This window comes from Crocuta crocuta, unplaced genomic scaffold (genome assembly GCF_008692635.1).
Source record: "Crocuta crocuta isolate KB4526 unplaced genomic scaffold, BGI_CrCroc_1.0 scaffold16, whole genome shotgun sequence".
Taxonomy (NCBI): domain Eukaryota; kingdom Metazoa; phylum Chordata; class Mammalia; order Carnivora; family Hyaenidae; genus Crocuta; species Crocuta crocuta.
In genome coordinates this window covers 830,871-845,330 of record NW_027531893.1, presented here as the reverse complement: position 1 = coordinate 845,330, position 14,460 = coordinate 830,871, and the positions used below count along the sequence as shown (strand labels likewise).

The 14,460-nt window shown below is 38.3% G+C and overlaps 1 protein-coding gene across 1 annotated transcript in view; it reads left to right on the top strand.

The window, feature by feature from the left end:
- The first annotated feature begins 12,285 nt into the window (after positions 1-12,285).
- HYAL4 (hyaluronidase 4) overlaps positions 12,286-14,460 on the top strand; it is a 15,546-nt gene continuing 13,371 nt past the window's right edge. Inside the window, exon 1 of the mRNA XM_077773329.1 lies at positions 12,286-12,370. The gene's annotated coding sequence lies outside the window, so the exon portion shown is untranslated. The remainder of the gene's footprint in view (positions 12,371-14,460) is intronic.

Below are 14,460 nucleotides of genomic sequence, written 5' to 3'. Positions count from 1 at the left end.
ATGATAAAGACGTGAACACACAAAAGTTCCTGCCTTTGGGGAGCTTAGATTCTTGTGAGAAATTGAGCAATAAGTAAACAATAAATACGTATATATCAAATGGTGGTAGGTGCCATGGAAAATAGTAAAGCAGGGTGAAGGGATTAGGGTAAGGGAACATGGAAAACTGTATTTTGGGTAGACAAATAAGCCCCTAATGCGATGGCCTAAAGTCAGGAGAAGCAGGTGGCAAATATATCTGAGAAGAGCACCCTTGGAATGCAGAATAGAGATGAGCAAAGGCAAAAACCTTTCGAGGCGCTTGGCTGACTCAATCAGTTAAGCATCTGACTTCATCGCAGGTCAAGATCTCACGCCCTGTTGGGCTCTGTGCTGTCAGCACAGACCCTGCTTGGGATCCTTTGTCTCTCTCTCTCTGCCCCTCCCCTGCTCGCGCTCTCTCTCTCTCTCTCTCTCTCTCTCAAAAATAAATAAAAGTTAAACAACAACAACAACAACAACAAAACCTTTAAATGGGAGCAGATTGGGAGTATTTCAGGACACCAGGAAGGCCAGTGTGATTGATGCAGGAAGAAAAGCAGGGGGAGTGGAGAGACAAGTCATTAATTAACTTTATTTGAGCTAAGAGTCTAAGCAAAAGTACTTCCTCTTTTTTTTTCCTTAAATAATTAAAGAGAAATTTCTGGAGGAAAGCCAGTCAAATAAGATATAGTACCTACATTAAAAAATAAGTACACCCTTAAAAAATAAATAAGAGTACCTCTAGGATTAGATCGGTATTGCTACAATGTTCTTGAGAACTCCAATAATTTATAACCCATTGGAAACTTTGTAATAAGGGCATATGGGATGTGGAGCACACAGTAACATGGGAGCTAAAGAAGGCAACCATTATATTCTAGCTATTTGTGCTCCAGGGATTAGGAATTTCTAAATAATTCCAGTGACCCCAGGATAGTAAGTCCTAGAGCAAGAGGGAATCTATACTGAATACTGCAGGGTTCAATTTCATGAGAAGTGTCACTGGGGCTCTTAGTAATTGATTTGGCTATCATTCTTATCAGAAGGTAAGCCCTATTAGATTCCCATAAATTTCATATAGGAAATTCTTTGATTTAATATTTGTTGGTTTAGTAAAGTATACGGTGTCTAAGCAATTCATTTCCCTTCAGTCCTCAATGCATGATAAGTCATTTGAAAAGTTCATGGGGTAAGATCACCTGGGTTGGTGATTGCCGGGAGCCGCACTGGCCTCTCTGGATGGCAGTCACAGCAAGGAAATGGCAGTATTTGCACAGCTCCTGCTATGAGAAATGAAAACTGGTATCTCCTGCTACTACTGGCTCATGTTGTGCTGGTATTGACCAGGCCTCACAATATTCCATATCAGACCAATATTCTGAACACAGATAGCTCATAAGGAAAAGCATATTCCTGCCTTTGCAAGAGAGATTTTTAGATGAAAGCTCTATGGATGATTGTCAAAAGGCTCTTCCTATGGGCCTTGCAGATCCAAGACTTAGGGGGTTAAGAACACAAGAATTACAACTGAGCCTGGCCCTGAGACAAAGAGCCTAATTTAGAGTTAAGGTACAGATAAGGGCAGAACTTAAGTTAATACTTACACCTTCTCCTGATTGGTGATGTATGGCAGTCCCTTCCCCAAGGCCTACTTTCTGCAAACACCCTCCCTTACAGGTGGCCAGGTTGAGGATAGATAAGAGTAGCTAAAACTTTACCCACAAACAAGAGGCTGACACATTTAGGGCCTCCGTGGTGTTCACACATTCAGCATCAATAGGTTTCCACAAACAACTTATTAACCAACTCAAAAACATTCATTTGAGAGCCAGACAGAATGACTCTTAGCCCATCTATACACTTAATCTATGACCTAACCTTAGCATTATTCACTTAGAACAAATATGTATCCTGTCTTTTACTCTTTTACTTTTACTTTATTCTCTAGTTATAAGATTTACTTAACCTCACTATAATTGGAATAGTTCTGCAAGAATATTTCTGTAAAACCTGCTCTGTACACTTTCCAAAGCATCTTATCACAAAAAGTTATCCATTGTAAAAATTCCTTTTTCTGATGTCATGTTATCATTTAACCTATAAATAAAGACACCAAAACTGACAGGATGGAGATGCCTGCCTGGTGATCAGAAAGAATCACGGGGCTCTCTTACTCTCTCTCTCTCGCCAACACCGTCCGTCCATCCTTCAGGGACTCCTGGACCTGCTGGAGCCGGCTCGGCCTCCAGCAGGTGATCACCTTAGGTCAGATCACCTTAGTTGGCTAAGTGTCTGACTCTTGGTTTAGGTTCAGGTCATGATCTCATGGTTCCTGAGATTGAGCCCCATGTCAGGCTCCATGCTGACAGTGCAGATTCTCTCTCTCCCTCTCTCTCTCTCTGCCCCTTTCCTGTTTGTGCTCATTCTCTCTCAAAATAAATAAACATTCAAAAAAAAAAAAAAAGAAAGAAAAATTTATGTGGTCACTTGGACTGACCTCGTTATAATCCAGATCAATTTCTTTCAAAAACAAAACAGATTAGAGTATTCCAAATTATTATTTCCCTTAGCTTAGAGAACATATTTTTCTGTCTGATGTTTTCAAAATATTGCGATTTCACATGCATTTTATCTTGGCATACATAAAGAGTGTGGATAGATTGATCACACTCATATTTGGACTTGTTTGTGCATTCATTCATTCATTCATTCATTCATTTCCAGGAGAAGTCAAAGTTAAAGAGGCAGTGAAATAGAGTAAGCTAAATTTAGGGCTATTTACTAAATTCCCCTATTTTGTTGGTATTCTGCTGCACCAAGGCTGAAATTCCAGTAATTAAATTCTTGTGCCCAAACATTCTTGTGCCCAAATGTTTTTATAACTATTCAAGTTGGTACTAAGCCCTGATAAGGAAAAGGAATGGCTCCCATCCTTTTGTGATAAGTGTTTTATCTTTATGATATCAGGGTTTTGATAGGCAATAAATTCCATTAAAGAAGGAAAAGGCAAATATTATTACCATTTTGAAAATGAAGAAAATAAGATATGGAGAGAATGACAGGTATAGCCAGTTTTACCCACTGATCAATGGGTGCATCAAATATAGGATACACATCACTGGTCTTTATTATTTAAATTTTCAGTGTTTCCAAAACAATTAGGACATAAGAAAAAGAATTAAGGTAGATGAAAGAAAAAGGGAAAACCTATAGAAAATACATGGGAGAAAACAGGAAACATCCAAACCCTATAACCCACAGATAATCAGTTATTTCTTAATAAAAAACATTAAATTTTATGTCACTTAAAAAAAACTAAAACCCAAGAAACTACCACATTTCTAATAGCTGATTCTTCAAAATTTTATTTTGTAAGAAAAAAATCTCAAGTTAAAACAGATTATGAATGGGATGCCTGGGTGGCTCAGTTGGTTAAACGTCCGGCTCGGGCTCAAGTCATGATCTCACAGTTCATGGGTTTGAGCCCCGCGTTGGGCTCTGTGCTGACAGCTAGCTCAGAGCCTGGAGCCTGCTTCAGAGTCTGTGTCTCCCTCTCACTCTGACCCTCCCCTGCTCACGCTGTCTCTCTCTTTCTCTCAGACATAAATTTTTAAAAAACATTAAAAAAATTAAAACAGATTATGAAAAAACATTTAATTTTGTTGTAATGTATTTTGGCTTGCATAATTTTGGGTTTCCAGACTATAATACTGTATCATAAAAATGGGAAGTCATCAATTGTGTCTGAACCAAAGACAAATAGGCACACCTCTATTTTTCTTCTTCTTTTTTAAAAATTTAAATTCAAATTAGTTAACATAACAGTGTAGTCTTGGCTTCAGGAGTAGAACCCAGTGATTTATCTCTTACATATGACACCCAGTGTTCTTCCTGAAAAGGGCCCTAGTAAATGCCCATCACCCATTTAACCCATCCCCCCACCCACCTCCCACTGAGGGTTGCTGGCAGGGTGTTGGGTAGGGGGGGAAGGGCCAAATGGGTGAGGGGCATTAAGGAGGGCACTTGCTGGGATGCGCACTGGGTGTTATATGTAAGTAATGAATCACTAGATTCTGTTCCTGAAATCATTATTATACTATATGCTACAGAATTTGGATTTAAATTTAAAAAAAATAAAAAAATAAAAATTATAATTAAAAAATGAGTTTCTTTTGGCTTGCTTCCGTCTCTGTTTTTATTTTATTTTTCCTTCCCTTCCCCTGTGGTCATCTGTTGAGTTCCTCAAATTCCACATATGAGTGAAGTCAACATCTGTCTTTCTCTGACTGACTTACTTCACTTAGCATAATACCCTGCATTTCTATCCACGTTGTTGCAAATGGCAGCATTCATGAAGGACCAGAGTGACTGAAAGATTGTCATAGGGATCTCCCCTCCCTGTATGTTTTTGGACATATTTACTCAACAAGGTTCTTATGTTGAATGGGAGGATGGACTGTATGCAGACAGTCAAAGGGGCTGAGGCATGTTGACAAGTCAGATGCCATCTGGAGCATGTGAATAGAAAACAGGCACTTTGGTAGGGACCCTCATAATGATCAAAGTAACAGGAAACTTATCATGAAAGAGGAATGTAATTCCTCATAGATTGAGCCTTTCCTTTTTTTATTCCCTCCATGCCCACTGGGGAAACTCGTTCAGCTCTGTTTTTGTATTTGGTCCACTTGTCAAACTCTGAAACTACCTAGGAAGATCTTTCTTTGATTTTAAATGTCCTGGGGCCACGGGGTGCTTGGTTGGCTCAGTTGGAAGTGCATGTGACTCTTGGTCTCTGGATTATAAGTTCAAGCCCCACATTGGGTATAGAGATCACTTAAACAAACAAACAAACCAAAAAATTAAGTCTACATACTCTGGGAAGTTGAACGGTCTCACCAGTTCTGCCAAACTGGAAGAAATATTTCATTGATTGTTCTGATAATTAGTCCTCAACATACTTCATTTTTTGGATTTGTTGTCTCTGTACTCAGGGTTTCTCTCTCCAATGAAAGGAAGAGCTCATACCTCTGCAATAACTTTCTACTATGTCTTTTTTTTCTTTTAGTTTAAATTTCTATTTCAATTCTATCTGTTTCCAGTCTTTGGGTCATGTCACCACTTCTTGTTTTCAGCTTTATATAATATTTTTTTCCTAAGGATGTATGCTGCAAATGATGCAGTAAATACATGTGCTTACTGCTTCATCTTGAACCACTTGTTCTGGTAAATTCATGTTATATTTACTCGGGATGAAAGCCAATGCCTTACTGAGAGTTAATTATTCCATTATCATCAAAGACAGCCATTAGAATCTATTTTTTAAATACTATCTATTGTAGGACACAAAGCACTTGACCTCCCATTTTCTCTTTAATCTGGAAATCTAAATACAGTTTTCTTTACCTCTCTATTTTCCAACTTAAGGCTCAATCAAAGTTTCCTTTCTTCTTTCTTAAGTCAGTGAATTTAAGTTAGGTGTTTTCAGAAAGCAATGGTCATTTATACCAATATGCTTTTAGGAGAGTCTGAGTTTGGTTATAAAGAGATTTAATGCAAGCCTCCAGTTTAACTTGGAGGACTGAGTCACCCCTGTAATAACATGTTTCTCTGAACCAGCACAGGCATCCTTTGCCACTCAACCTCTGCTTGGCATCAGCTGACTAAAAGGCCAGCAGCAAACAAAAGCAAAGGTAAAATATACTTTTTGTTCTGTTGGAAAAAAATGTAAGGACTGTTTTTAGAAATATGCTTTCTTAGGGGAGTGAGAAGAAAACTAATTTTGTTTTATTTCTTGGAATACCCCAATTTCTTTTCTGGCCTAACTTTATTTACTGTTCAAATATTGTACCTTTCAAAACGTGAGCTTGCTTTTATGAACCTAACACTCTACAGAATACATTTGTCACTGATAGTTAGAAGTTAAAATTTCAGCTAGTTTTTTTATTATACGTTTATTTTTGAAAATGATTGTCATGTTAGTGACTATTTAAGGCTTGCTTCATTGCTCCTCTACGTGGATAATTTCTTTGAAAGGCATCTTTTTGCAATATGTTATCATAACCTAATACTTAACTCACAATAGCATCAGAATGTATTCCCCGAGGTAGATTAGAAAACTAATTGTAAATAAGACACAGGAATGTATGGCTTTATGACAGAGCTACAATTTTAATCTTTTTTATAACTGATAGCTGTGAAGAATTCCTCAAGCCTACTTTATATAACTAAGGGGGTTTTATTTAGAATATAAGAGAATCTCTTTATTGGATAAATATTTTATTTTTGCATAATTTTTGGTGAAGGATTTTTTTAAAGATCTGTTTCATTGTTATCATATCTATCCTGATAGGCAGTATTACAGGACTTATTTGGAAAAAGAATTCAGTTTTTAGGAAATATATGACATTTAAAAGGGTTCAGAAAATGGACTTTTTCATATAAATAGGTTTTTTTCTTTCCAAATATGATAAAGGGACTGAATACTGAGAGAAGGCAATCAAGAGACATTTCCAATAAGGAAATCTCTTACTAATTGGGCAGAGGATATACACATAGATAGCCAGCTTTAGATTTTCCAGAAAAGAAAGAACAAGTACCAAAACAATATAAGAGAGATAATCTTAAACCATTTAATATGGAGAGAAAAAGCTTTAAAGTCAAGAAATTTCCTAATGATGAAGAAAAGAATTGTCTACTTCACTGCCTAAATATATCAAAGGTAAGATGAAAGATTTCAAAAATTATGAGCTGAATAAGATAGCGTAGGCAATAAAACTTGGTAAATCTAACGTCTTTGCCAGTTCCTGAATCTCAATACTGATGTTGATTTATTTCAGCCTCATTTGTAAATCAGAATTCAGTTTCATGATGGAGGGAAGAGGTATTGTTGAAGTATTCACAGTTTTTAACATTTAAGTGGAGTCACAAGCAAAGAGTTGAAAAGATGTTAAATGGAGAAAGTTAAAAAAATCTAGAAAACAACAAGTTATAAAAAATTCATGTGCAGAGATTCAGAGTTCATATTCTTTATGATTTTTTTGAGAGTTATAATACCTACCATATTTTCTTAGCAGTAAAATTTGTGAACCCAATTCTTTCTTGGAAAAAGCTTTATTAAGTTCAGTAAAGTTATACTTGCATCATCATCTATAATTACTCGTTTCTTGAACTGTTAGTCTCCTTAGTGTAGGACATTCCTTGAATTTTTCAACATATAATAGAAGGGTAGATGCTGTGAACCTTTGAAAAGAACAGTTTGCAGTTGTCTTTTTTTCACAGAATGAAGTATTTTAAGGGAGCACAGGTCCAGTGCCCAAAACAGGTCCAAATGAATGAGTTCCACATTCCCTCTTATCAAGAGCGTTTGAAAAAACATATCCGACTCTTTGAGGAGTTCTATTTCTTAGACCTATTATACTGGGCGGCTCAAGAATTGGTTGGAATTGCTCTGCCTCTGACATAGGCATTCCAGAACAATCTCACTGCATTCTTAGTCCAACCCAGAACCCACAGTTGGAACATTTCTGAATGTCCTCATTGTAATAGGAGAACCTCTCAAGGTTACATTTGGAAATTAAAATCTATTTCCAAATATTTTCAAGTTATGTGGTTTGCAAAATTGAATGACATGCAATGAATGGCCTTGAATAAATAAACTTATTTTTAAGAAATTAAAAAGTCTTTGTATGAAAAAGTATTTATGCGATATTTATTGTTAACAATCATTAATGCAGAAACTCAACTTTCTTTACCAATATCCAAATGTAACAGAGGTCTCATGTCATGTGAAAGGGCAACCAAAGTAGAGAACACATCCTCTAATGATACGTTTAAGATTCATGCGAATTATTGATTAGATATTATATTTGGTGTTTCAACAGTTTGTTGGTATTTTTTCAGGAAACAAAGCATTGTCCATTTGGTGGCACAATAATACATTCTATCTGTCACTCAAACCTGATGGAGATCAGCCTAACTGGCACAGTCCACTGCATCATCAAGAGTTTCATCACGATCCAGCAGGTGTATCTGTAGGAAGCCTAGTGCCTTAGAAGAAGATATGAGATAGCTACATAGCTGACCATACAAGATCCAAACCTAAAGAATGAAGAAAAATACATACGAACATGATTTCATCAGCTCTTATTTCCTTCATGTGTCACAATCTTTTCAGGTCGCTTAATTTTGAGTTTATGTTCAAGTTTACCAAAGGTTGATGGAGATATTTCAGGTAGGAAACAGTGGTTGCCATGCCAAAGGGCACTACCAACTCAGGTGTGATTCAGTTGAGTAGCAGGAGATCAGATCACAGTGGTGAGAAGTCCAGAGAGCAATTCAGAGGGACAGTCATCTTGGGCAGAAAATCTGTCCTATGCAAAAATGTCAGCAAGAGGGTTACAGAGTTACAGAGAGACCTGAGGGGTGGGGTGGTGGGCAAGATTCCATCCCATATTCACGCATTTTAAAGATTAGAATTTAAGTTCATGATTTTAATAACTCCCAACAGCCAACACTTTATTTAGCTTAGAAGCAGAAAACAGACATCTATCCTGTGTCTGAATTTGTAAAACACAATCATTATTTATCATCATCATCCCCCCAAAAGACTGTATTGTGACACACTGGAAAGGCTAATTGAAACAATAAAAGTAAAAACTGAATATGAGAGACAATGATACTTTTTGTAGTGTGTTGATAATGGTAACTAGCCCTGGAGTCTAAGATTTTAACCCCTGCTTCATACTGGCTTCTGTTATATGCCATTGAAATTTCCTGATTTTGTGCTGTGAAATAAAATAATGTGCACAGCATTTTGTGGTACCTAATAATACTAATCAATTTCTTCAAGCCTATCTTCTGTGATTCTACTGAACATCTACTAAACCATTAACCACTATTGGGTTTTCTTTACCATAGATAATTAACCAATCTATAATTAGCCTTTAATACCCACATGTCAGAATAGAGTGGTAACTTAAAGCTCTAGCTGATGGTGTTGATTCAACTACAAATAAAGGGAGGAGAGGACTTTCTTATTTCCTAAAAAAGGCTTTTCTTGCCAGATTTCATAAAAGCATACCTTTTCTCAAATAACATTATAAAAAAAAATGATCTTTGTAATGCAATCCAACTCAGATGCTGCCTTTTCAAGAAGCCATGCCTGATTCCTTATAGTCAGAATCGGTTTGTATCTTCTTTTTTTGTTGTTGTTTCAAGAGAACTCTATTAGTTTTTTGATTCAAATAATGGTTTTGAATAACTTCTTCATCAACATAGGACAAAAATCCCAGAAGTTGTCACTCAAGGAAATTTCACACACTTCTTTCCCTCAGCCACCAGCTCTCCTTTCTGGAGATAAGCAACATAAATCCTTGAGTGTCCCTCCAGATAGATTTCTTAGCACTCAAATTACATGCCTTTACATGAACAAATAAATATAAATACAAATGTAAGTATATCCCTTTCTCAAAAATAGTGGCAATATTCTATACACATCTTGTTTCTTAAAAATGTTAAATATATGTATGAATAGGTAATAACACAAATATATATCTTAAAGAATAATTATGGTATCTGGTGAATGTCCATGTCAATATGTAGAAACAACCTCATTCTTTGTATAGTTGCATAGTTTTCCACTGAATGGAAGTCCACAGTTTAACTGCTTCTTAATAATGGACATTTGATTCCAACTTAATGATTATAGGCAATGCTCTAATCAATAACATAGAAGCAGAATTTCTAGGTAAATTTTATGCTTTTGTAATTCAGATTGAAATTTCCAATTTTCTGTTTCCATTGGGAATGCTCCATGGTCTTTTCCTCTTTCCTCATCACAAACGATTTCCTGTATCTGCACATCTGACCTCGCTCAGATTTTCACCTTGCTAAAATATGTACGCTATACAGAGAGATGTGTGCCATTTGTAAAAAGCCAGGCCAGCCTTAGTTTCCAAGACATTCCTGTCAGAACTCAGGCAGATATGAAATGAAATCATTACATTAAATGAAATTAAAACATTGTGATCTGGCTACAACCTTTGGCGTCTCATAGGCCTGCAGCTTCCACGCCAATCTTGCACCCTGACCTTCAGACCTAGTTTGCGGAGATTGCAGGTCAAACTCCCCCGGGTAAGGATGGCTCTAGTCCCCAGGCTGGGGTTCTGCCTCAGTTCCCTTCCCCTAGCTCCTGTCTGTTTACCGAGCCTGGTATCCCAGCTCTTCCAGTCAATGGCGGGGTCCTATCCTGGAGAAAGGGGGTGTTGTAAGTTATCACCTTGACCATGGACACTGAAAAGACTTACATAACATTTCACAGACCACTAGATTGATTTACAGTTCAAAAACTTTAATTACAAAGCAGAAGAGTCAAATTAACCTAATGTTATTTTAAGGAGCTTAGTTAAAAACAGGTTGACAGAGGGAACGTTTTATGCAAAATGTGGTCCTAAGACTTTGTGTGCTTTTCCAAGAAAGCTGTTGATCTTGGCTGCAAGAAATTTCCAGTCCCAAAGGAAAGTAATACTTTTTGACAAAGACTAAGTATATACACTCTTGCATACGGACAATCATTTTCTCTCTCAGATAGCATTTCATAAAATGCAAATTGTTCTTGCTTCGTAAAAAAATGTGGCCTTCCCCACTGAAGAGTGAATTTTCCGTGAGGAAGAGTGACACTGAAATAGTCCTTTTTATGTGCTCACAACACTTAAGCTTATTTTTTAGGAAGGCTGGAAGGGAAGTGGTTTCATACGACCACGATAGTCTAGTAGTTTTAAAATTTGTTCAGATGGGGGCGCCTGGGTGGCTTAGTCGGTTAAGCGTCCGACTTTCGCTTAGGTCATGATCTCGCGGGTTCGTGGGATCGAGCCCCGCGTCTGTGCTGACTGCCAGCTCAGAGCCTGGAGCCTGTTTCAGAGTCTGTATCTCCCTCTCTCTCTGACTCTTCCCTGCTCACGCTGTCTCTCCTAGAAAAAAAATTTTTTTTTGTTCAGATGAAGGGATATCAGTGCTCTTTGATAGTAACACAAAATAGAGTTATAATAAAACTCAGTACCTAATGATGAGTTGTGGGACATAAAAGGATATCATATAGTGGATCCTATTTAAATCAGTAGGCACTGAGTTCTTAAGAAAAATGCAGGGGAAAAACTTAATTGAGAAACTTCCTTCCATTAAAGTGTATTTTTTCTTCTGTCGGAACAGCCAATTTTCACAGTATTTATATTTCATGAGAAGAATTTAAGAACCAGCAGGTTAAGACACTGATTGACAATCAGACTCAGGCAGGAACATCCTTCAGAGGAAGAAACAGAAGACTATTAGTGGCGTTTGCTTTAATGAGCTTTTATTAAAAGCAGGTTAATAACTAGTTCTGCAGAGCTGAGGGTACAGCTTTGAACTCCGTAGCTCTGCTGTATCTTCCATTCTGGTAAATATTGATGCTTATAGTTTTATTATTAGCAAAATATCACTTTGGCCAACACTTTCCTTAAAGGTTTGGAAATAAAACATTGCATTTTTACATTTCCAAAGAAATGGTGCTCATTGGGATCCCCATTTAGGGATTATGACTTTCAGGATAGCTTTTTAAACCTTATGGATTTAGGGGCAGACACTTGGCCCCTCAAAGGTTCTGATAACAAAATCTCAATGTCATGAAAAAAAGAAGAGTTGTAGATTTGGAAAATTAATTCCTTTCACAGATACATTACTAGATGGGTGTGTATGTTTTCAAAAGCCTTCCCAGAGTATTCCCTCTATTTAGAATTTAGAGTTGCAATCAAAATTAAACCAAAACTAGCAGAATTAATTTATAGATTTATAATATTATTATTGTTCTCTGTGGCAATCATTAAAAATACTATGAAATGTTGAATATCTGGATTGCACCACTCGCATCTGTGTCCTGGAGTAGTGCAAAGAGCTTCCTTAAAGGCTTCCTGCTTCTTCTCTCTTGTGCTCTTTCCCTTTCAGGCTTTCCTAAACTCAATAGCCCAAAGAATCCAGTTAAGCCCAGTTCAGGCCAGGTCATTCTTCTTGCAAAACTTTCTAATTCTTTCCAATCTCACTTAGAGTGAAAGCCAGAGTCCCAACAAGGCCCTATAAGACCCTGTCCCTTACCTCTCTCTTTTATCTAGTCACAGGGATCTCTGAAGTTCCTCAGACAGGGCACACATCCTCCTGCCTCAGGGCCTTTGCATCTGTGTTCCTCCCATGCTTTCCCAGACTCGTTCAGGCTTACTCCTTTTCTCTTTCAGAGCAGTGAAGCCTTCCCATCTAAAGTGAATCCCTGCTCTATTTTTTTTCCCTGCTCTATTTTTTTGCTCTGCCATTACTGCCTTCCAAGGTATTGTCTATTTTATTTACTTATCTTGTTTATTGTCTGTCTTCTCTGCAAAGATTTAAGCCTTGTAGGGCAGGGGTTTTGTTTGCTTTGGTCACTATCGTATTCCTGTTACTTAGGGTGGGAGCCTGGTTTATAGAAGATGCTCAATAAAATTTTCCTGAATGCTAAGTACTGCCTTTATACAGGTGTCGACGCCCCTAAGACTACCGGGAACATGCCTGCAGTTAACTGGGCTGGGTTTATTACCAGTTACAGCCAGGGATAATGCCCGGCATGGGGAACTGTGAGGTTGCTCAGTAAAAGGGTAATCAGGAGGAGCCTCTGATGGAACTCAGGTTTTAGACGAGCGATCTGGCAGAAGGTCTAAGAAAACGGAGATTTTCTCCACATTGGATATTGTCAGAGAGCAAGCACATATCTATAATTGGGTGAAGAGCAGCAGGCATTCCTAAGATAGGAGAGAGGGAGGTTTCGTATTTGTGGGTTGCACAGTGACCTTGGCTTTATTTGTGCTTGGACAAAATGAAAAAGTGGCCTTGCTTTGTCTCATTTTATTACAGTCTGAGATTAAACTTGTGTGAGGTTGGTAGTCTGTGAAATTGTTTGTCTCATAGAAGAATAACACGGCATAGTTCTAAGTGCCTCCAGCTTCTGAAATCCGGATATTGCTTTTTTTTTTTTTTTAACGTGTCACAAGCAACTAAACTTTTGTGAGGAAGGAGTGAGAGGGGTACTAGGAATAAACAGAGGATAGAAGCTTCTCTGCAGACTCTTGTATCTGCACATGGCATGCCAGTCTCTCAAGGGGACCCCCCCTTCTTCACCATTCTTCACTGTCAGGATGGGGGAACCATAATGAGGTGAGGTTTGAGGCTGGCTTGATATAAGGCAGTCCCTGCTTTTCTGTAATTTTTGTCATATTCCCCTCTAGTGGGCTAAGAAGATGGGAACTGTGAAGCCAAGTCAGGGTAGTTTCAGCCAAGCCTTCCTCACTATGGCTCTTCTCTCTAGCAAGAGACGGGTCTGAGGGGAAAACTGCCTCCCATTACCCTCAAGTTTTCAGGGATGTCCCACTTTGCTGGCAGTCATTTGTTCAGAGGCCTTCAAAATGTCTTCACAGAAGTTTCCGTGTTGAAGGAAGGGAACTAGTCCTTCATACATGTTCCCAGAACAAACCCTACTCCTGTGAAGAGAAAATCAGGTGATAAAATTTAGGGGAAAAGTCCATGTGATACTCCTCACTCATCCCCACCCCCAATACCTTGCCAACTCTTCCCAAAATTCCACCAATTAGAAATTTGCTTAAAGAAGCAAACCTTTCTGGATAGATTGTGAGAGGGGAAGGAAGGAGGAAGAGGAAGGCTGCTGTTGGTTAAGGGTGGGTAATTGCACAGACCGTTATGCTGTAATGACTGGTCGAGATCCAGGTAAAGCTCGGTGGGATTTGGGTGGCATGGGCGGGGTGAGCTAAAGGGGTCCAGAGGAGTTCTGAAGCGAAGGGCATGTTTGGAAGGGAAGGCGTGCATAGATTCCCTGGTGAGGGAAAAAGGGTGGGTAAGCAGGCAGCCAATGATTGCCTGATGGGGACAGGGGATCAGAAAACTTTCCAGAGGTGCCAGGTGAAGGGATCTCTTCCCAGAAAGCCATATTTAATTAGGAGAATGACAGAGGGAATACTGGCACTGTGACCTGCCTGCATGGGAAGCAGAAAGCTGGGACATACAGCAAGCAGAAGACAGAAGCACTGAGCTTATTTACTTTGCCTGTATTTGTTGTGTACCCTGTACATTTTACTAAGACTTTGGCCTTCCACCTGCCATGGAGTGGCTACCCTCCAGTGACCAGAATAAGGGGAATAATAATATTCCAGGATAAGGAGAAAAGAATCACTTGGTAACTTTGTAATGAATGGGTGAGGATTTTCAGGCAGTAATGAGGGGGCTGACCAAAGGGGAAACAATCATCAGTGGAAAGCTATGTTTTGAATAAAACCCAGAGCAGAAAGTTTTTGATGGGATACACACACACACACACACACACACACGTAGCCTTCTCTAACATGAGCTGAATTTTAACTTTAATGTTTTTTT